At 50.3% G+C, this 20882-nt stretch overlaps 1 protein-coding gene across 7 annotated transcripts in view; it reads left to right on the top strand.

Annotated features, from left to right (window-relative positions):
* Positions 1-20882, top strand: part of RIN2 (Ras and Rab interactor 2) — a 123352-nt gene that overhangs the window by 18427 nt on the left and 84043 nt on the right. Inside the window, exon 1 of one of the 7 annotated variants that reach the window (XM_075497123.1) lies at positions 19535-19563. The exons of 2 other annotated variants lie outside the window; for them this stretch is intronic. The gene's annotated coding sequence lies outside the window, so the exon portion shown is untranslated. Of the gene's footprint in view, positions 1-19534; positions 19564-19675; positions 20079-20111; positions 20243-20432; positions 20596-20882 lie in introns of those variants that run through there. 4 more of the 7 variants (XM_075497119.1, XM_075497117.1, XM_075497124.1 and 1 more) reach the window with 4 other exon arrangements.

Here is a 20882-nt window from a genome sequence, read left to right on the forward strand (position 1 = left end):
TCTTGACGAAACAAATCAGGTAGAACAGCAATCTAGTTTTAGAAAAACAACGTTCAAGGTAGGTGGAGCAACCTGAGGGGTAACATTTAATATCCTGCTGTCAGAACAGGAATTTTTATATGCCTTTTCCAAATAACCATATTAATACTTGTGAGGTAAAATGTAGATTGAATATTGTTGGATAACTTTTTAGAAAATGATAACTTTCTGCTGATTGACAAATGTTTCTTATACCAAGATTTTTTGGAAGCCCCAATCCTTTCAAATAAAGCTCACAGAGATGCAGTAGTGTAAGGTTTATCTATTTCAAAGTTGCACCACTGGAGCTTTAAACTTGTTTAAATATATACTTTAAAAATCAATCTCAGAGGACCATGCTTAGCTGAATTTGAATCTGCACTGTGTTCATGAAGTTTCACTTGATCAGTAGCCACTGTAAGTTAGTCTAAAATAGACTTAAATCCAGGTAAGAATGTCCATGTTAGGTTTGTACAACTTCAACTGAATCAGTTTAAAGCCATGCTTTTAAGGAAAGCAGTGGAAGTTTGAATATTTGGAAGACCTCAGCCACTTCACTTCTAATTTAAGGAACCGCCGAGTTTGAGTATGCTGAATGGGCATACCAGGTATAACGCAAGGCTTAAAGGAAGAGAGTTTTCAGTATTCACTGCCTTGAGTGAAAGTTGAGCTCTGTCGAAATCAACAGCAAAACCCCACTGATAGTTTTGTAGGGTCAGTGTACGTGTTTGCAGCAGTAAGTCCTGAGAAGGACTGTTGCACTTTGTTTTTTTAAAGATGAATGAACTTTTTATTTTCTTATCTGAATAGATAAATGAATGACTATTAACACGACTAGGCACCTTTAAGGAAATGCACATGAATATCCTGTTAGCACTTAGTGGCCTCACATCTGAAGCATGTTTCGTAAATGCATCTACTTCCACCCAAACTGCTCTGACTTGTTTGGCTGAATCTCCAGAATCGAGCTCAGGTGTGGGCAAACCCATGCCTTTTGGAAAAGTTTTCTTTATTCACGGGAAAGCTATGAGGGAAGAAATGGCAGTTTGTTTCATTCTGCACCAGAGGATATAATTTGGCTGTGAAATCTATTGTTCACTGCCCCAAAAGAGCCCGAGATCTAGGCCAAGTTATCCAGGTTTGGGCAGAAGCATCTAATTTCAGGAAAGCTTCTAAAAAAAGCACAACTTGTTTAAAGCAACAGATTTTGTAATGTATTTATGTAGTTAAAATGACTTTATCGTGGTATATTTTAGGTAGTTTTTTATTTTACTTTTTCTAATAGCCTTGCAGAACAAGTTTTAAACCTTCCACACCAAAACAACCTGACGGAAATCTTGTCAATACAATCTTCGTCTGCCGGGTAGGATTTGAATGGTGCTAAAAGTCAGCATGAGAATTTTACAGCAACAATTTAACATAGCCTTTTTATTGCCAGTCGAGGGGAAGCACAACATTGCATGCCTGAGCCTGTGAGGAAAGTTGTAGCTGATTAGAGATCTGCTCAAACGTTCAGCCTTTGCCTCTGAGGCGTTCCACGGGCATGCCTGGCAAGCCCGGTAGGAGCTTGGATTCCCGGAGGAGCAGTCCCTGTTGCTGGAGGGTTTGTCGGCCTCGTGCTGTAATGACAGGAGGGGGCTGCTGGTGCGCACCACCCCTTGGTTACGGGTTACTGCCTGCTAGCTGGGAATGGTATTTGCTCCTTTCTCGTAGGAGAAACACAGATTTCCCTCAGCACCAAGTCTTACCTTGATTCTGGTCACTGCTGTCTCCTGGCCGACAGGCGCTGGAGCAGGTGAGGAAACAAGCGCGCTCTTCGCTTCGTGCACGTAGAGGCAGACGTTTGGTCGCGGAAGGAGTTAGCTGCAGAAATGTTTTGTGGAGAGAGAGGCCCGTAACGTCAGCAAGTTTTAGTAATCTTAGGGGTATGTAACTCTGCCATTAGGAATGAAAAATAAAGACCTCTGCGGTGAGATCTACATACAACTGGTGGGGTCGTGTCAGTAAAGCAGTCCCCTGGGTAGCAAACCACCGCACCTCGGAAGGAGACCTGTTGTAATAATTCCCGTCCATCAGTGTACAGGTACGTGCTCACTGTACAATCACTGTCATTTAGTGAGCGTTGGAGTTTCAGAGTTTTAAAAGGGAAATAGCGATGGGACGGCAGGAGCGCTGATGTCCTTCGTGTCCTCTGGGACGTGTCTCCATTCTGGGCAGCCTCCGGTTCCCGTGGCTGGCATGGTTCCTGGGAAAGCTCGGCTCGGGCAGCTCTTTGTCCCAGCCGGCGTAGCTGTGCCCGCTGGCCGGCAGCGTGCTGTGGGAGAGGCTGTCGCGGTAGCCACAGGCCACGCTGCCCTCGGCCAGCGCTGGGCAGCTGGGGCGTGCTCCTGGGCCCAGCTCTCGCGGGGGCTCGGGGCCACGCAGGGCGCTGCTCCCAGGGGAAGGTGGCGGGAGCACGCTGCCTGCCGTTCCTGGGGAATAGCCACCCCGGTGCCGGGGACCGGGGGCACGTGCACCTCTTCCCTGACCTGATTCAAGTCCTGGCACGCTTGGGCGGGCTGTGCTCAGGCAGGCTCCTAAGTTGCAAGTCCAGAAAGTACCAGAGCCCTCGCTTACCTTGAAGCACGTACCTCGGCGTGCGGAGGTCCGTGTATCAAAAGCTAAGCACGTGCTTAAGTGCTTTGCTGAGAGATTTGGCTTAGTGCATCCAGCTCTTCGGCATCAGCCCGGTTTATTTCGGTGCCCAGCACAAGCAGTACGTGCGGTCGAAGAGCGGGGGCTCTCGTAGAGCGCAACTGCAGCGGGATGTTCCCGTTGGGGGTCGGGGGGCAGAGTCCTGTGTGGTCAGTGAGCAGATGGCTGTGATGAGAGCCCATAACGAACGTGCCTTGGGTTAAAATAAGGGAAGTGACTTTTAGAAGACTTTGTTAAAGTTTTATAAACTGTTCACTGGGAGTCAGCTGCTGAGGTTTTTACTACTGATGCTATTTAGGAAAGTAGATTTTCCCTCGTAGATTTTTGCCTTGAGGTGCTCTATTGCTTTCCTGTATGCCCCTGTAGAAGGCAGTAGCCCATGTTAGTAGCTCTCCTGTGCAAACGGGACCTGATGCTGAGCTTCCTGAAGTTAAAAGCAAGGTTTTTCAACTGAGCTAGAAAGGCTTTGGCTCAAGCCTGAGCCCGGAGCAGTCTGCTGATGGGGTTGTGCAGTGTACTTGCCCGCAGCCTGCAGGCAGGCGTCCGGCGGGTCTGTTAACAGCACGCACCAGCGGCTGGGTGCCCCTCTCGCCTTGCCTTCTCAGCAGCTGCTGCCAGTGCAAAAAGGAGAGCTGGGCAGTTCCTCTGCCTGCCATATGCTAGTTAATTCATTTGGCATTTGCATTTCTGAAGCGTGCACAGGGCTTGGGTGGGGTCTTTGGAATCTGAGGATCCAGTTTGCTTTCGGAGGAGATGGAACAAGAATTTTGCATGGCAAACTTTGAGCTAAGACGCCACAGCAGTAGTTCTCTCCCATGTCCCAGCTTCGTGCAACTGCATCTGTAGGCATAAAGACGGTGAAGTATGAAGGGCCACATCTAGGACCCTCTGATGCTGTTGACTACTCTTGAGCCAGCGCTTGAAATTAAGTTGGAAGTCATGTTAACAAAAACATGCTTTTACATCGTGACTTTGAGTCCTGGTACAACTTGTGTGTAAATAGGATTGATAGCTCCTGGCAGGACTATGGTAATGAAAGACAGTTTGCAGGACCTGGTCCTGTATCAGCATCCATGTCACGTCTCGACTTCTCTTTGTTGAGGCCAGCCTTTGTTGAGGAAGGGGTAATTTTCTGTGGGATGGCTAAGTAGGATGCCACGCTGTGGCTACAGAAACCAAACGCAGTCCCTAGCGGAAGGCAAACCTCCTTCCTGGCTGTTACAGCCTTAGAATTTCATCTTGTAATTTTCTCAGCAAATGCTAAACTGAAGAGAACTAAGCTGTTCAGTAAGGGAATGAGGCTGGGGGAAGGCAAGGGAGAAGAGAAACCCTGCAGTACTGTAGTTAGCCATCATTTGAATGAAGAGGGCTTGAGTTTTCCTCATGCTATCTGCAAATAGAGATTGCACCCTCCCATCCCGCGATCAAGGGCACAAGCGTGCAGGCAGATGTGCTCCGGCTGCGGCTGTGCCAGGTGAAGAGGTGGTGACTTCTCCACCCCCTGCAGCAAACGCCCTTATCTCTTTGCCGAAGCTTACCGTCCGGCTGGCAGAGCTGCTTGTACGATTGCGCGCCGGCCAGTGGCAGAACAACGGGAGCTCGTTTAAGCAGTTCAGTGGACAGTTACTTCTAGGAGCACAGCTGTTTTGGGAGGGCACGTCTCTCTGGGACCTGCGTATAGGAGGACTTCTGAGAGAGCTGAGATATGCAGGCCCTGTATAAATGTTGGGATGTGCCATGAAATCTTTTTCAAAAGCAGACATCCCTGTACACCCAACAGCACCTGCTTGTTTCCTTAAGATTTTATCTTGCTCCTTGTGTTGCAAGGATTTAGGATTTTGCTTCTACTTTCTATCTCATAAGCCGAACCCCTCTGGCTTTGAAGGCTGACCCACGTCCTCCTTAACACAGAATTCATGCGCTGGGCTAGCAGAAATAGGATGTAGGTTTTGATTCAGTAAACTGATGGGAGAAGATGCAAGATCTTTGCTTGGCACACCAATCTCAAACAACCCGACTCCAAAACAGCATAAGCCTACTGTCTGCCTTTAAAATGCCCCAAACCATCGAAATAAGCAGCTGTTACGCAGTACGTGGGAAGGCGTTTCATAGGATGTCTTTTCAAAGATTCTTCAAAGGGAAATTTGCATGTTATGAGGATACTTTATATCTTAAAAGGCCTCAAAATGAATGAAATGGATACAACCCTGCTCAGTTCCAGTTATGCAAAGACACTCGTTATACAATACACATAATTGATCTTAAGTGATTATAGATCCGGCCTCGGCCTTTTACGCTTTATGAAGCCAGACTGTACTATAGTAGTTTTGCTGAGGGACTCGGTCATAAGTTCATGTAATTCATTGGCAGATTTTTGGCATTATTTTTTTAAAATGTACGAATGTAGATTTCTATTCAAGCAACATATATATATACTTTACCTAGTACGTCCACTGTTGTTAAAATGAAGCCCTGTGGTAACCAGCTGCCATCTGCATAGGAATAAAGCCCTATCATGGCAACTGCTAAGATGCTACGTGTATCCGTATTTAAGATAGTCTCACACACATCTACTTATAAATGCAAGAGATGGTTGCTAGTTTTTATTTGTTTCCACATTGTATTAGCAAGGTATTGTGAATGCTGCATGGCACTTGCATATCTATAATATAGCAGGTCAAAAGCTTAGACAGCTTATCTTTGTGCATTCAGTAATATTTCTAATTGTAATTATTGTTAGTCATTTGAAATTCCAGTTGCATTTTCTGAACATAAAGACAGCTTTGAAAAAGAAAAAAGAGCATGTGGGAGACATTGAGGAGGTCAGGAAATTCTGCACTGAAGTATTTATTTATTTATTTATCATACACAAAGAGCTGAGCCCCTGGTTCAAGAAAACATTTCCCCACGCTGGCAGAAGATTTAGGAACCTAATTTCAGTCCCCACCTAAAGCTAAGGCCAGGTTTTCCTGAACCAGGGACCAAGCAGACTAAGCCGTTACAAGCATGGTACCATCCTTTTGAGTGGCCACAAAAAGTGGCGGGACCTTCTCGGATGCTTCTTGTAACTGATATTAGTGGAGAAGCTGAGGAACGCTGAGAGACCCAAAGATGCTTCTGCAATGCTCGCCTCCTGATCTATAAGAGTAGAAACGTACAAATAGCAAATACTCGTTGCACTCTACTGTTTGTAATATCACTGTCACAAGGTACCATTTGCAATAAATAAAATTCACAGTTCATAAGATACCAACAAGTAGATTTTTTTTTAGTTTTTAGGGTTTTTTATTTTTTAGTAATCTTCTTTTAGTAAGGAAGTAATCTTCCTTTGCCTGGTTTTCCCCAGCTCCCTTCAACAGTAAATGGCTCTGGCTAAATGTGAAGATCTGTCTTTAAAACGGATGTCGTGCGCTAGCAAACGCTTGGGGGAAGCTGACATTTGTTGTCCCAGCTTTATGACAGGGTGGTTACCGTCTGCAGCAGGCCAGGATCTCCACCCTGAAATCCTGCAGTACAAATGGTCGCACCGCTCGCAAATGCGATACTTCCCTGTTTCTACTGCGTTGCTTTGGTTTCAGGTAGGTCAGCAGATCCCCGTTGTAGAAGAAGGTATCACGTCACTGCTGTCGGTGTGAATTACAGTAAGGCTTGTCATTGGGAAATGCAAGAGCAACGATGGAGTCATTTTACAGACAGTGTATTGGGGAGGAAAAGACTGGAAGCCTGTATTTCATCAGCTCTTAAAGACTTGGGGATTTTTCAGATTAGAAAAGAAAAAATGGGAAGATAAGGGCTGATTGCATAAAGTACTGCATCAGTCTTTCAGAAAGGTTTGTGTAATGTCCAAGATTTGCATAAAGTGAGCTTCTGCTTCTGTCAAGCACAGAGCTCAGCCGAGCGGTTCGTCCTAGATTCTTAGAAACCTTTTCTTTCAGTAGTTCTCACTGGTGAGTCAAAACCCGAGTGGGACATACATTTCTGTATCTCAGAATTGTATCGTGAAATTGCACGATGCTTCGGTCAAATGAGCAAGCACAGAACTCGAACTACAACAAGGTCTTGAAAGAAGCCAAAGCGAGATGTTTGTGGAATACCTTTGTTCTTAAGGATTTTTTTTTAAATGGATGATAGAAGCAAAGGACACAAAGTATGATGCTGTAATTATTCAGCACCTGTGGAGAGCAAGTGCAAATGAGAGTAATATGGCATCACAGAAAGCTGGTTATTGTGTAATCAGGACACGGGCGAGTTTTGCGGGGGTCTGCCTGAATACTGTTTGATCTCTGCTGATGAAAGGTATTTCTTCCCCAGTGAGAAATGCTGCATGCCTTTATCAGGGAGAGGGGGAGAGATAGGCCAAAAACAATGTCTCCGACTCGGTTCTTATCCTAGCTTCACAACTACGCGCTTTGTCTGCTACGTGAACGGTTGCGTAAACACGCTAGCAGCAGTCGGCGTACCTGAGAGGTGAGCTGGTATGCAGTGAACTTTGCCGTGCATTGAAGATCTAGGGACAAATTTTAATGTTCCCTTGAGGAATAGTTTGATTGGCTTCACTGTCTGTCCTTGCAAAGCTGAGAATCATCACTAGGCCCTTAATGCGGGCAGTATTTGTAAGAGACGACTAAAGGAATGATAGATTACGTTCATCCTCACCTTGAATGTTTGTTTTCAAGACCAAAACCAAACTAGGACGATGTTTGTTTGGGGATTTGGGGAGGTGGTTTGCCGTCTGTCGAAGCTCTGTGCCATCTGAAATCTCTCGGTAAGGTTTAGCGGTGGTTCGGGTGTTCCCGTTGCTAGTGCCTCCGTCGGAGCTTCAGCCAACGGGGACGTGCGGGAGGGCAGGACTGGCGCTGCTCTTCAGTCCGTGGTTCATCCGGCCACGGACGCGCGCGCGTGGCGAGCAGCCCCGCAGGGTGAAGTTCACTTCTGCCTGCAGCCCCGGCACGGGCGTGGCAATGGGAGGTCATGCGCTGGCAAATGGGGATTTCACTGGAACAAAAGGGTGAGCAGACAGACCCGTTAATCCTCAGGTATGTTGCACAAGTTTGGGGGGCCCCTGCCCTCCCTCCTCCCCCTCCTCCTCCCCTGGCTCATCCGGCATTTTTTTGGACCAGGCTTTCATTAGCTCAGCACTTTTGATAGCTCCCGTTTACGCACTAAAACCGCGGCTGAATCCTCAGCAGCGTTGGGCCTCTGCTCATCGCTGAAGGGCGACGGGTGCTGCGGGGTGCAGGCTCTCTTGAGGAAGTTCCCTCGCTTCGTTTTCCTGGCAAGGGCCCTGCCCACCCGCGGCCCTGCGGCTGCGGAGCGTTGCAGGTGCGTGCCCGCAGAGAGCGGGCCAGCTGGCGGCAGGACAGCTGCTTGCTTTGCACCTGGGGCCCGCTTTTGGCCCCTTCCCGCCTTTTCCAGAGCCCAGCCCAAACCGCCGTATTTACGTGGTGCTGCCCCTGACCTAACGGGCCCCGTCAGAGCCAGCCTAGGTCTGCACCCCGAGTCAGCTTTGCACCCCCAGGCCCGCGGGGAGAGCCCCGGTGCCAGCAGCGGCGGGGGGGGGGGGGGGGTGTGTCCAAATCACCTCATGGCCCAGCAGTTAGCTGTTCAAGATCTGATACTTTCGTGGAGCTATTATGGAAAACTTGGTTTTGTCCCATTACTGAAGTCTTAGACCGCTGAGCGCAATCCCTACTCTGGCTCGTTCAGAAACAGCCTGTGACGCAACCGTGCAGGTGCCTTTGAATCGCGTGCGTGATGGGTTTTCTGGTTCGTGGTGCAGTCATGGCATCAGAGCTGCGGGAAGCACAGCAATAAAAGTGACCGATACGAGCACCTTTTGTTTGATTCGGGATCAAACGACGCCGTCTGGGTTCCTTTTCACTGAGTGGGAAGGTTCTGTGATGCTTCTAACCGTAAGGAAGAAAACATAGGTGGAACTGAGTGCAAATGCACATATAATGTATGTTCATTTATAGCCAGCCAGAAAACAAAATAATCAGTGGTTTCTAGTAATACAATTCTACTCAAAATAGCTTTTCATTAAGTCGGCTTAGAAGTGTTCAATGGTGGAGCCACAGACAAAACATTTGTTACCTTTTGAAATGAGTTACAATGGTTTTGTCATACTTGTACAAGTATTATAAGGTCAGTCTTTCTGTATGTTTGTTTTACAACTTGTTGTAGAATAGTCTTCTATGCATAGCTGTTCCACTTGCCTGTGTAAGCTACAAATTTAACAGAAATGAAAGCATGCATTTTTCTCTGTTTGCTGGTAACCTATGAAATTAGAAACTTGTATTTCTGTGTTTTTAATGTGTTATACTATAAACAAAATTCACAGCACTATTGTCTATGGAATATCGAAAAGTTTTATTAGAATGAATTACTTTAATGTTTTGTCATTTGATTTAATAATGTGTCAGACATCTACACTAAGACAATATAATGTTTATCAATAAAAATATCCTCTCTTTGTACTAACTTAACACTTCAGGGTGTGCTTGGACGTAGGAGTAGAGCACCCCTGTGGGTCACAATCCCAATGATTTATTCTTTTTTGGCATAATTCTGAGAATACTTTGCACCACTCGTTTGACCGGCGCATTGAATTAGGGAGTGAAGGAAGAAGAAAGAGTTTTTATACTTTGTGTTTCCTCCGCCACTTACCGTGCATTTGCTGTACAGGTGTGAGCACCACAGTAACGCATGTAGAAATCGTCTGGCTCCTGTGGCCTGTACGTGTCGGAGTCCACGCAGAAGCAAACACTGAGGGAATTCTGTTTGCTGTTATTGAGTCCAGTTCTGCTCTGTTACAGCAGTCCAGACCTGAAGCGACTGCACTGAAGTTAGTTACTCTCTTCCAGGCAGAGGGCAGTGGGAGCTGATTGTCACTCTTCCAGCTGGAAGGGTTCTGTGCCTGTGACCGTGCAGCCAGTGGCAGCCGTGGTTGTAAGATCCAGTCCTCCCTCTGAAGTTATTCCTGCAGTAATGTTTTCAGTAATGCTTGGAATAATAATGAGGAGGGGGTGCTATTAGACCGGTTCCGATGCAGCCCGTCACCGTTACAGAAGGCTGCAGGATGCCTGTGGCGAGGTCTTGTCAGAAGGCGTGCTGCCGGAGCAGTGAAATGCGTGCGCTGCCGGAGCAGTGAAATGCGTGCGCTGCCTTTGCGCTCTGCACCAGCTGAGCAGAGGCTGCAGCTCCCCTACTAAGTCCGAGCCCGCCTTGGTGACGGGACTCTCCTTGCTTCCACCTCATCGCATGAGAAGGCTGGGACGCTTCCGCTGACCTCCCCTCCCGTTATCCTTCCTCTGAAAGAAGGGCTTGAGATCCTTGAACGAAAAGGCAGGTAATTGGGACTGGCTACCCCACCTAAAATATCTTTGCTTACGTCTTTGTAACAGCCACTGCCAAAATGATACCTTTCTTCTGAAGTACGCGCCGTGTCCACGAGCAGCAGCGGTATGTTTTGGGCAGAAGAGGTCGGTTATTTACACATCTGCAGCTATTTCCAGGTGCGGGAGAGTCGCGCGGTGCAGAGAAGGCACACGTGCTGATCCCATGTCTCTGTCCGTGAGTACAGAGATGAGGCGCAGCCTTTGATGTTAATGCAGAAAATCTTTCATCAGTGCGAGCCCAGCAGTCGTCTTGAAAATATTTTCCATTGGTTCGATTGTTTGCTTTCCAACTCTGTGTGCTGGCAACCCAAAAGGTACGTTGGAATGCGTACAGATGCTGCGTCTCTGTAGAGACTTCCCCATGACTAGTTTTCTGGTTCAAAGATAATCTTGCTTTTCGTCACAATTTGGAGCTGTTCCAGTTGGCTGTTGGACTCTGAAGATACTCTCGCTCCTTACCCCCTGCCAAGGTGATATGCCAAATATGCCTCTTTTTTGATTCAGCCTTGTGATTACTTCACTTCAGAAAAATTTTGTGTAACTTACAGCCTGGAAAGTTAGAAATTGGTTTTCAGAGGCCAGGGGAAGTAATTGAATTTCTAGGCACTTTCATTAAAGTTAGGAAAATCAGAGTGTTACGGCAAGGCATGATTGCTTTTGCTGAGGAATTACTGAAGAGTATACATTTCATATTCATGTATTCACTTCTGCTTTTTTAGAAGCTGTTGCTGTGTCGTCTTTGCAGTTATTCTTCAGCCATCACAAAGCCTGCCTAAGCAAAGATGTGAATTTGTAGTGCAGAACAAAAAATGAAACCTCAGAGCAGAAGTACAAAGTGGCGAACAGAAAACTAACCCTCCTCTCCCACCTGGCCATCTTTATCCATCATGAAGATGCAAAACTAGGGTACAAATCCTACTTGTTTTCCCTTTGCAGGTCACTTCTAGCTTGCGTTACAGCGGCCCAACTTGTGTCTTTGCCACCCCGAAAGCTATTTGCTTTGAAATGCCCCTTCCAGAGATGAGAGGTCTTTTCGCCGTAAGTTGCAGGTAACGGTGTCCCTCCAGGCTCTGCCCAGTTGGTTTTGACCTGTTTATTACGTCCTTTGCTGCTCGAACAAAACTGCCTCTGCCTGTGTTCTCAGCATAACGTCCTCTGAGGGATAGCTCCGAAGTCGTCGGTCATCCCCAAATCATGTTTGCAAGGGGACAGATCAATGAATGTCACTGCTGCTGAGGGAAATGTCTTGTCTTCTTTGTTTTAATCTTTGGAATAACATCTAAAGAAACCCCAAAACCCTGAGATGCAGGTTTTGGGGCTGATCTTTCCTTCCCTTTACATCACAAGACAAATTATACGCTATGTACATCCACAACACATACCCCAACCTGTACCGGAGCATCAGAGTAATTTTCCTTCCAAAATGTCCTTCTTAAAGCCAAGGAAGATCCGACACCACGCCCTGCTCCCTAAGCCCACCTTTACCTGCCACAACGCAGCTGACGGTCCCGCTGTACAGCCCACATCAGCGCTGTGGTCCGCAGCATCTGAGGAACCAGGACTGTTATCTCATGCCTGAGGAATTCAAGCACTTGCCTGCCTTTGTGCTAATCTAGCGAGTGAGGGAGAGCACCGAGACAAGCCTCCACCCCAAATGCTTTTTAGCCTCTTGGTGCTGCAGCCTTCCGGGACGCAGGCAACGGGAGGAGCACGTGCTTGCAGAGCAGGACTCGCCGCCACGGCTGCTTGGCGTGCCAAAGAAGCACGATGCCCGTTGAGCTGCGAGGAGTGGTGGACAGAGCCACCTCTTAAGAGAAGCGGTGGGGTTGCGCATCCCAGAAAGGCTGAGGCGCTGCCATCCCACTCTGTCACAGCCCTGGGGGTCTGGCTGCCGGCATCTCCCCGCTCAGTGGGCTGGCTAGCGAGGCTTCCCACCCGAGGCTTCTCCCCGTCCTTGCCTGGGGTGCCTAGACACGTTAAGCGCACTCTGGAGAACGAGTCCTTAATGGGTAGGGCTTTCAGTGCCAAAACGCTTTTTAGGCAGCCTTCAGGTTGCTGGTGGGCTGCTCAGCTCCTTGAAGCTGCAACTCCTAAGCCTCGGCGCGGGGAGGTGGATGCGTGCAGGTATTCCCAGCACATTGTGCCTTCTAGAAAGCTCCTGAAGCAGAGGCGACATGTGGCTGTGGCTCTGAAAGGGACGTATGCAGCCACGGGACTGGGGGCAAGCTGCAGGTATGTTGATTTTGTGTGTATTTTTGCTGCCTGCTGCAATGGTAATCGGCCCTCTTAGCGTAGGCGAGCATCTGCCCGCTTCCCCTCCAGCTGCCGTAGGTGGGCTGCAGCCAGCGTTGAGGGAGGAGGAGGAGGCTCATCTTCAGCCTCTGACTGGGGGGAACAAATGGCACTCTCTAACTGGTGTGAGCCCTCTTCACACTGCCAAGCAAATCACTAGAGAAGAGTAGCACAGAACAAACAAAAACAATTGAATACCACAGCCTGGAGAGAGCAGGTGCAATGAAACCACTTCAAACCAGAGCACTTGCTTGCTGCAACTGCTCGCACAAGAAGATTTTACAAGTGAGCCTCTAAAGAATGAAGGGGGGAGAAGTGGCGTAATTAATGTATCAGCTGCAGTGGAAATGTCTCAAACAAGTAACATTAAAAAGAGAACTCTGCTATTATCTTTGCGTGTGTGAACGTAAATCAACACTTGTCCTGCCTAAAATTCTTTTGCGCTGACTGCAGTGGGAGCTTGGATTTCAGAAGTATATTTTCTAATGTTGCAGAGCAATGCCATCTAGGGCACAGAGACTTACAGATACCTACAGGAATGCTATCCATCCTTAGTGACAGCGCGTGCTGGATTGATTATTAATAACTGGTTCATCGCGTACGCATTAGGCCTGTTGGGATTTCCTCATTTTCAATATATGCTTCCAGTTTTCCAGAGCATGCTCTGTGTCAGACATTAATGGATAGTTTTGTCTCAACTGGAAAATAATGAGTTTCTGTATATACCTTATTTTCTCCGTAAATCCACTTGATAGCTTTCATCCGTGCAGCACTGCGGGGATTATCAGTGGTCTCCCTAATCTTCCCCTACTCCAGGACTCCGCCACGGCTGTGATTAGAGCAGCGATACACTTAGACAGCAGATTAAAATATTAAACCTAACAGGCCGGATCTTGGCATCCTTATTTAAAAAGCTACTTACTCTGTTACTGAGATCCTCCCGTTCAAACCAAGCTGCCTGCAGAATGTGGGTCTGCGTTAACTGGAAATGTCTCCTAGCCCAGTTGCAGCTCTGTCCTCGCTCCTGGCTGTCGCAGCTCTCTCCAGGCTGAAGATTAAGGGCTAAATATAAGTAGGTAGCAATCTGCTGGCTTCAGTGGAGGTCTATGCAATAACTGCTTATGAACCTGGACTCACGTGTATCACATTTTAGGTCCTATCTTGTCCTCTTGCTTCCTACCATTTGACTTCATAATGCTTGGCCTTTCTAAGGAATGGTAACAATATTTAGTGGCACTGTAGGCCCATATTGTTTATCTCTGTAATGGGTTTTCTTGTTCTGCATACACAAATTTGCTCCCCACTGGAGAAGAGCAAGGGCTTTAACTCTCAAATCAATCTCAGGAGATACTTCAGACTCCAAGGCTGCACACCAGCTTCTGGACCAGCCAGCTTTTGCCCACTTCTGTAGGCGTTATGCTCAGATCTGATCGTCCTCAGGTTATTGGCCTTGTACGACTTGGCTGTTTTTACAAGCAGCTCCAAACTGAAGGCAAAATACTTGACTATAACTTGAGAGCACACTGGGAAATGTTAATACTTCCACTCATAAAGACAAGAGCTTTTAACATAGCTACAGGCATTTTTTCTCCTCCCCTCGAATAATGGCGGTCTTGTTGCTATCCCAGCAAAAGGAGGGCCTGATTCTCCTCCAGGTTTGTAGTGGTCTGGTTTGGCTGCCAAGAGATAATAAAGCAAACGCCTGCCGCCGCCTTAGAACGGCATTGCCTGTGGGCACAAAAACGCCCGTACACGCAGGCAGAGTGATGCAGTGGAAGTCTTGGGAAGCAATGGGCAGATGTTAACAGTGTTAAGAAGCAGAAATTACATTAGCAATTATGTTTTGGTTGGGTCTAGTTAAACAGTGCACTGTTAAAACATGCTGAAGTGACAAATAATTAGTTGATCCCAGTTCTCCCTAGTGATCTGTTTTCCCATAAATTGGTATGGTGGATGTCACTTCGCACTGTAACTGGAGATTTGAAGCACAGTTGACTTTATTTAGCAAACAATTTTATGGCCAGGCTACAAACACTGTCTTTTTTCCCGTTTTTTTCTTCTTCAGTAGTGTTGTAAAGATGAAAGGATGACTCACAATCATTACTTTCCTGCAAGTTAAGACAGTTGCGGGAGGAGGACTGGAAACGCCAGCCTGTGTTTTTTGGAAGATGATGAGAGCATGTTCTCATTTGCCAGTACCACAACCACCATAACAAAGGCAGAGGCTGGTTTACTCAGTAGCTGGAACGTCCGAGCACTTTAAAACCGATGTCCAAGCTTGAATCAACTCAAGTCGCTGTGCTTCAGCGGTGGGTCTGAGGCAGCGTCAGTGATTCAGCATTCAGGTGGAGCGAGGAAGCGATTACCCAAATACAGGTCCTACCACCCCCTCCCTCTTGCCCACGTGGTGTCACGCATTCAGCGGTGGGATCAGAATATGGCTCTGATTCTTCCCAAGTTCCTGAGGATTACTCACTCTAGTGTCTGGTAGTCATCGTCTCCCTGGACAGAGATCTCATCGCTGCTCTCATGTCACTTTGGCTCGGGCTGTAGAGAAAAGAATAGCTTTTGGCACATAAGCAGCTGGAATGAGCTTTCATTGGCAGCTGGAGGCTCGTTATTGCGCCTTCCCTTCTTGCTCCCTGATCTGATGAGGCTGCTGGTGAGGAGATGGGATCAGGTGCCAGGACCCTCGCATCGCCCTTACACGGCGTTCAGAGAGGGCAGGACGTGCGGGGTGCCCCGGGTTGCTCTTGGCCTGCACGCTGCAGGGCTTTCCGAGAAACGGGGGGTTCTGGTCCACACGCTCTCTGAGAGCTGGGATGTCAGAGTGCTCCCACGTCCCTGTAGGGATATACATTTTACTTGAACACTGTTTTCAAAAAAATACTCTAAATTAAGGAGAGGGAAGGCAAAAAGTAAGCGCTACCGAGCTGGAAATGCAGTTATGCAGCATTTCCACTTACTCCTTTCCTGGCTGTCAGGAAGATGCACGAAGACTAGCCGCTGTCTTATCTCTCGTCAGAACCCCACGATGGAAATCCGTCTTGATGTGTGGGAGTGTTGAAAAGCTGTTGGCCAGATCTCCCTTCGTGGGACAAGGCTGAGAGGGTTGAACTTCAGAGCACAGCACCATGAAATAATAAAAGAGTAATTTCTTCCCATGGAGGTAGTGACTAACAATCATAAACAACTTGATTCCAGTCCTTTGCTATTAACCTTAAAGAAGGAAAAAGAATTGAAGAAGCAAAAAGAGCGGCTCTGCGATGAGTACAGAAAATAGAAGGCACGCATTTTCTCCTTCCATGTTGGAGAAGCAGAAGTGACCTGAGGCTTTTTTCATAGCATTTCTCCAGCCTGATTTCTACCCCGTTTGTGTAGCCTTTAGTTCAATAAATACAAGAGCGCTGTGTACTTTAATAAATGCCTGCTAATGCCCTGCAGTTAATGGGATGACCAGTAAAAAGAGTTACTTGTTCAGAACCGTGCAGGCAGAGCTGGGAAGGGAACTGAAATCTCTTGAAATCCAGGTTAATCCACAAGACGTGTCTCTTTCGAGAAACGTTCTCCAATCTCATTGTCAAGCTTTTCACTGAGAACAAGCAGGTAGCAATCAAACATGACACGGGTGACTACGCTAGGCTCATCCGAGTACCGAGCCAAGTTTTTAAACAATAAGAACTTTATCAAAATGCGGTAATGAGGATGTGAAGCGAAGTGCAGCACTGGGGAACTACTGCATTGCCTCAGAAGGGAGGACCGACAAGTAAGACATAAGTCCCAGTTTTGAAGCTATTTCTTTGCCTGACGTTGGTGTCTGTGCTCGTGGAAATGGCAAGAGGCAGCCATCAGCCAGAAGTCAAAGGATTCAACCTTCAGCCTGCTCAAAATCCACCCTCAGGGACTAAGTCACATCCCTTTGCCTGCTCCGTTTGTTCAAACGGTGGCTCGCTCTGTGCGACAATTCAAACAGTGCCAGACAGCCACACCATTAACTGCTTGCTCATTTGCAGGGTGTCGGCGTCTCCTCTCACCAATTTCAGGCCCCAGCAACTTAATGGTCAGCTCTCTTTTATTCTCGTATTGCTCAGCCCAGGCTGTCTGAAAGGACCGGGATCACTGCGCTATCCAGATGCAGGAACAGCCTCGGCCCACAGTGACGTTAGGTGTTTGCCTCGTTCACACTGAGCAGTGTGGCATGGCCAGCAGGTTCCTCTCGAAGGGGAGGGTATTTTTCAGGGGCAGAGGAGGCAGGATGGCTCTGCCACACGTACCAGGCAGGCACGGGTCAGCAGCAGAGCAAGCGACGCTCACAGATAGCCAGCCTGAACAGCAGCAGCAAGGCTATGTTGGAAAGGCTGCTTTTGGGGAATGCCCAGAGGTGGGAAGGCGCGAGCGTGGATTGCCCTGCCCTGGGATCCAGCTGCACAGCTGCACCAGCTCTGCACCAGCTCTGCCTCGCAGCCCTGGGGGCCCGGAGCTCCCAGCTGCCTGGGACTTCTCCTGGCACTCTCCTTCCACTCAGCTTTCTGAGGCTCACGGTATCTCTCCTGGGGCTTTTGACTGTGTGAGGTTTTGGAGTATATGGCTTACAGGGTCAGGATAGCTGTCTGCCTCGGCACTAGTGAGGCCTGAACTAGGAAGTACTGCCTGTGACACCGAAATTTTGATGAAGATGGAATACCCTCTGGATCTGGAAAATGAAGAGGTGGAACAAGGAGAGATTCTGCCTCACTGTACGCGGCAGGTCATGCCTGAGCCCAGAACAACTCAGGATCCCAATACCAGCCTTGCTACAGCTTGCAGAAAAACTAGTTGGCTCAGTTCTGTGGGGTTTGTTCACTTGTTGGTTTGTAGGTTTGTTCGGTGGGGTTTTTTTCTTTCTGTGTGTGTAAGTTTATATGTCCCCTCTGCTCACTGTATGAAAAAGTCATTAGGAAAACTAAACAAAACAACTAGGGCTGTTTTGCTCTTAAGCAGTTTTTGCTGTGCCTCCTTCATGCAGTTTGATTCTCGTCTCCCTCCTCCTTTGTTATAAAACACAGCTGAGCGCCAGTGTCGCTCTGCGAATCAGAACAAGAAATCCGACTTACAGCCCACAGCGTAATACCCACAGTACCGCCAAGGGATAAGATTTTGAATGCACTGAAGTAATCGCTGTCACGTGCTATAAACTGAAACACACACCGTGTTTTAAGGTGAGAAAAGAGCACTCTGAAGTTATCAGTGGACACGACCAGGCTCTGGAGGGCTGGGGTGGACGCACCTCCACGGCTGGGAGACTGCACAAGTCTTCCTGCGGTGCAGCAGCAACGTGATCAGCGCGCAGGAGATGATAGATCCCAGTGACTCATCTGCCCTTCCCGTAAAAAAGTGCTGCAGCTTCTCTTCTCCCTCCTGCAGAGCTCACGGCGATGTGGCAGGCAGAAGCCAGGATAGGAGCCAGTGGAAGAGGACAGTCACTTGACGCAGGAATCTTGGCTACCACGAGAGAAGCTAGCTGAAGGAATTAGTAGTTGCTGCTCCTTGCTGCAGTTGCCAGGGTGTGACAACAGATAAGCAAGTCCGTTCCCTGTCCCCTCAGTATCTACTCAAGACGCGGGAGATGCCGGTAGCACTGTTTTCCTCTGTACTTGCGATGGCAATGAGAAGCAGGTGTTGTGAGTTTTAGAGCTACAGTACATACTGCCCAGGCCCAGACAGAACCAAATTACATGGGAAAGCTTCCCTCACCTCACCTCTATATAATAGAGGGGAAGGCTAAGTGCCGTTTCTTGTCCAGACTGGTCAGGTCCTCCAGGGCATCCCACCAATGCTTAAAGCCTTCTGCCTACGCATTGGTGTCTGCCCCACACCCATATGAGGACAAATATAGCCCAGCCATTCGGGCCTTGGAAAAAATCTGCTTTTCTGCAGGCTTACTGTATGTACAGAAAATCACACCAAGCCCATGCGCACAGCTGGATTGAGGGTGGTCTCAGTCGGGGATAAATAAGAAACACAAGCCATGAAACTTCACCCGGTATCTCAGGTACTTGAAAGGCTGTACGTGGCAACGTCTTTTCCAGTCACTTTCCTCCAGTCCTTGGAGCTCAGTTCTGCTCCAGTTTGGCAGGGCTGGCCACGTCCTAACCTGCCTCTCATTTACTGCCTCTTGTTTGCTCTTGTTTTCCTCTGTGGCTGGCGGGCACCTTACTGAGCTGCTCCCAAATGCTTTTGGGGGGTGGTGGTGTCTCCCCCCTCTCCGTAAGGGCAGCCGAGGGCTCTGACAGCTATGCCAAGCCAGGCACTGCAAAACTGGACCTTAGTACCATCTACTAGGCTATCTAAATGAACGCCAGCAGCTTCCAGAGGTAGCAGGACTGAAAAGTCAGTCACAGTATCCCCTGCCATAAACGCTTTTCAATGTCAAAGTTCTGTGGTATGCGTGGCAGATGGAGCAGAAGGGTTTCAGTGACCCTTGAGACAGCTTGCAGAACTCGCCGCCGCTTGCTTAACCGGCAAGCAGGGTTACTTCAGCTGCCTCCAGCTCATGCCAGAGGAGTTTCGCACCTCTCTGTCAAAAGGCAGCTATAGATGACGTGAAAGCTGCAGCAACAGAAGCTGCTCAGGTGCATTAAGCCGTTGCATCCATGAGCCAACCAGGTCTCTTATGCCTGAAGATTAACGGCCACTTTCACGGAAGCCGTGGATTAATGTAAATGTCACCACTTTGTAAATAAGACAGCACTGCTTTGTCCTACTTCCTCAAAGCTAGGTGGGCATCCACCTTTCCTTTTAAGGGTCTGAATTTTGGAGTTACTATACCCCCTTTAAGTAGATTTTTCCACCGCTGTCTTTGAGTATGTTCCTAATCACGCTCGACATGTCAGCTGCTGTCTTCAGTGTGGTTGCTAGCATTTTTAATGGGTACTCTATTTACAGAGAAAGCAGCTGCCAGACTGGAAGGGAAATCTTGCTCTCATTCTTTTGTTCTTGAAATAACTTGCACTGAAATAAATGTAATACACTGGTGAGACACGGAGTGTTAGGATCCTGGAGTGAACCGCGGAGCCTGCACATCCTAACGGCACCGATGCTGTCCTTTATGTTCTCCAGTTCGTTAGCTGCGGTCAGTGAGCAGAGTGCATCGGCCGAACCCTACAGCTGGCAAAACAGAAAGGTGATGAGAAGAACGCGCCTTCCCCCAGAAGGGAACCGGGCACGGCCGGAGCAGGGGCTGGCGCGGCCTCCGCACGCTGCCAGCGCCCGCTGCCCGGGGGCGAGCCCGGCCCTCAGAGGAGCGGCCGAGGCGCGGCCGCGCCCGGGCTCCGGGAGTGCCTCTGGAGCTCGCCCTGGCTCTCCGTCCTCGGGGCGGCCCGGGCGCCGCTACCGGCTCTGCCCGCTGCGCCCGGCGGGCGGCCAGGAGGGAGCGGTGGCCGGAGGGCGGGCCGGGGGGGCTCGATCGGCGCCGGGGGCTCCCTCTGCCCCGCTGCAGCCCCCGCCCCGCCGCGCCGCGCAGCACCGCCTCCCGGCCCCCCGCGGCGCGGCGCGGCCCGGCCCGGCCCGGCGGAGGCTCGCGTCGCTCGGCCGGCCCTGCGCGCCCCGGACCCGGCGGCTGCAAAGGGAAGGCCGGGAGCCGAGCGGGAGGCAGCGCATGGCGCAGGCGCCTGGCCCCAGGGGGCAGCCGGCTCCGGGGTGAGGGGAGGGGAGGGAAGGGGAGAGGAGAGGCGAGGCGAGGCGAGGCGAGGCGGCCCGAGCCGAGCGGAGCCGAGCGGAGCGCACAAAGCCGCGGCCCCTCCCCGTGCCTCGGCCGGGGGCGGCTCCCCCCAGCGCTGCCCGTTGCTGGCCGGCGGCGCGAGGTAAGGGGCGGGTGAGGCGCGGGAGTCGGGCGGCTGCGGGGGTCGCGGACCGGCGGAGGGGCGGCGTGCGCGGGCGGGCGGGCCCCGGGGGGGCGGCGCTGCGCTGCGCTGCAGGGGACGAGCGGGGGCGCGCCCCGCGCGGGGCCCGGGCCGGGGGGGCCGCGGGGCCGGGGCCGCGGCGGCCGTTGGAAACCGCGTCCCCGAGAGCGCGCCGCGGGAGCGGGCGGGCCGGGGGACACGAGGGCCGCGGAGCAGGCGGGGGCCGCGGCGGTGCCGGGCGCGGGCGGAGCCCCGGCGGCCGCCGGTGCCGCGGGGTGCTGGGAAGCATCGCCCTCTGCCCCGCCGGGACGCAGGTGAGGAGCCAGGCTGCAGCCGGTGCCGGCTTCCTCGGCCCCTTCCCCGGCTGGGCTGCCTTCTCCTCCTGCGGCGGCCGCGGCCAAGGGAAGGCCGGGTCGGGCCCGTCTCCCCGCGGCAGTTCCCGGGGGGCGTGCGGCGGGGCCCGCGCACCCCGGGCTGGTGCTCCGCCGCTCGGCGCCGGGCCTCTGCGCCGGGGCTCGGGGCCGCCGCCTGCCTGCCTGGCCGGGGAGCAGCCTCACCGTGCAGCCGGGCTCGGCTCTTCCCGGCCGCGTCACTAGGTCAT

This window comes from Mycteria americana, chromosome 3 (genome assembly GCF_035582795.1).
Source record: "Mycteria americana isolate JAX WOST 10 ecotype Jacksonville Zoo and Gardens chromosome 3, USCA_MyAme_1.0, whole genome shotgun sequence".
Classification (NCBI taxonomy): domain Eukaryota; kingdom Metazoa; phylum Chordata; class Aves; order Ciconiiformes; family Ciconiidae; genus Mycteria; species Mycteria americana.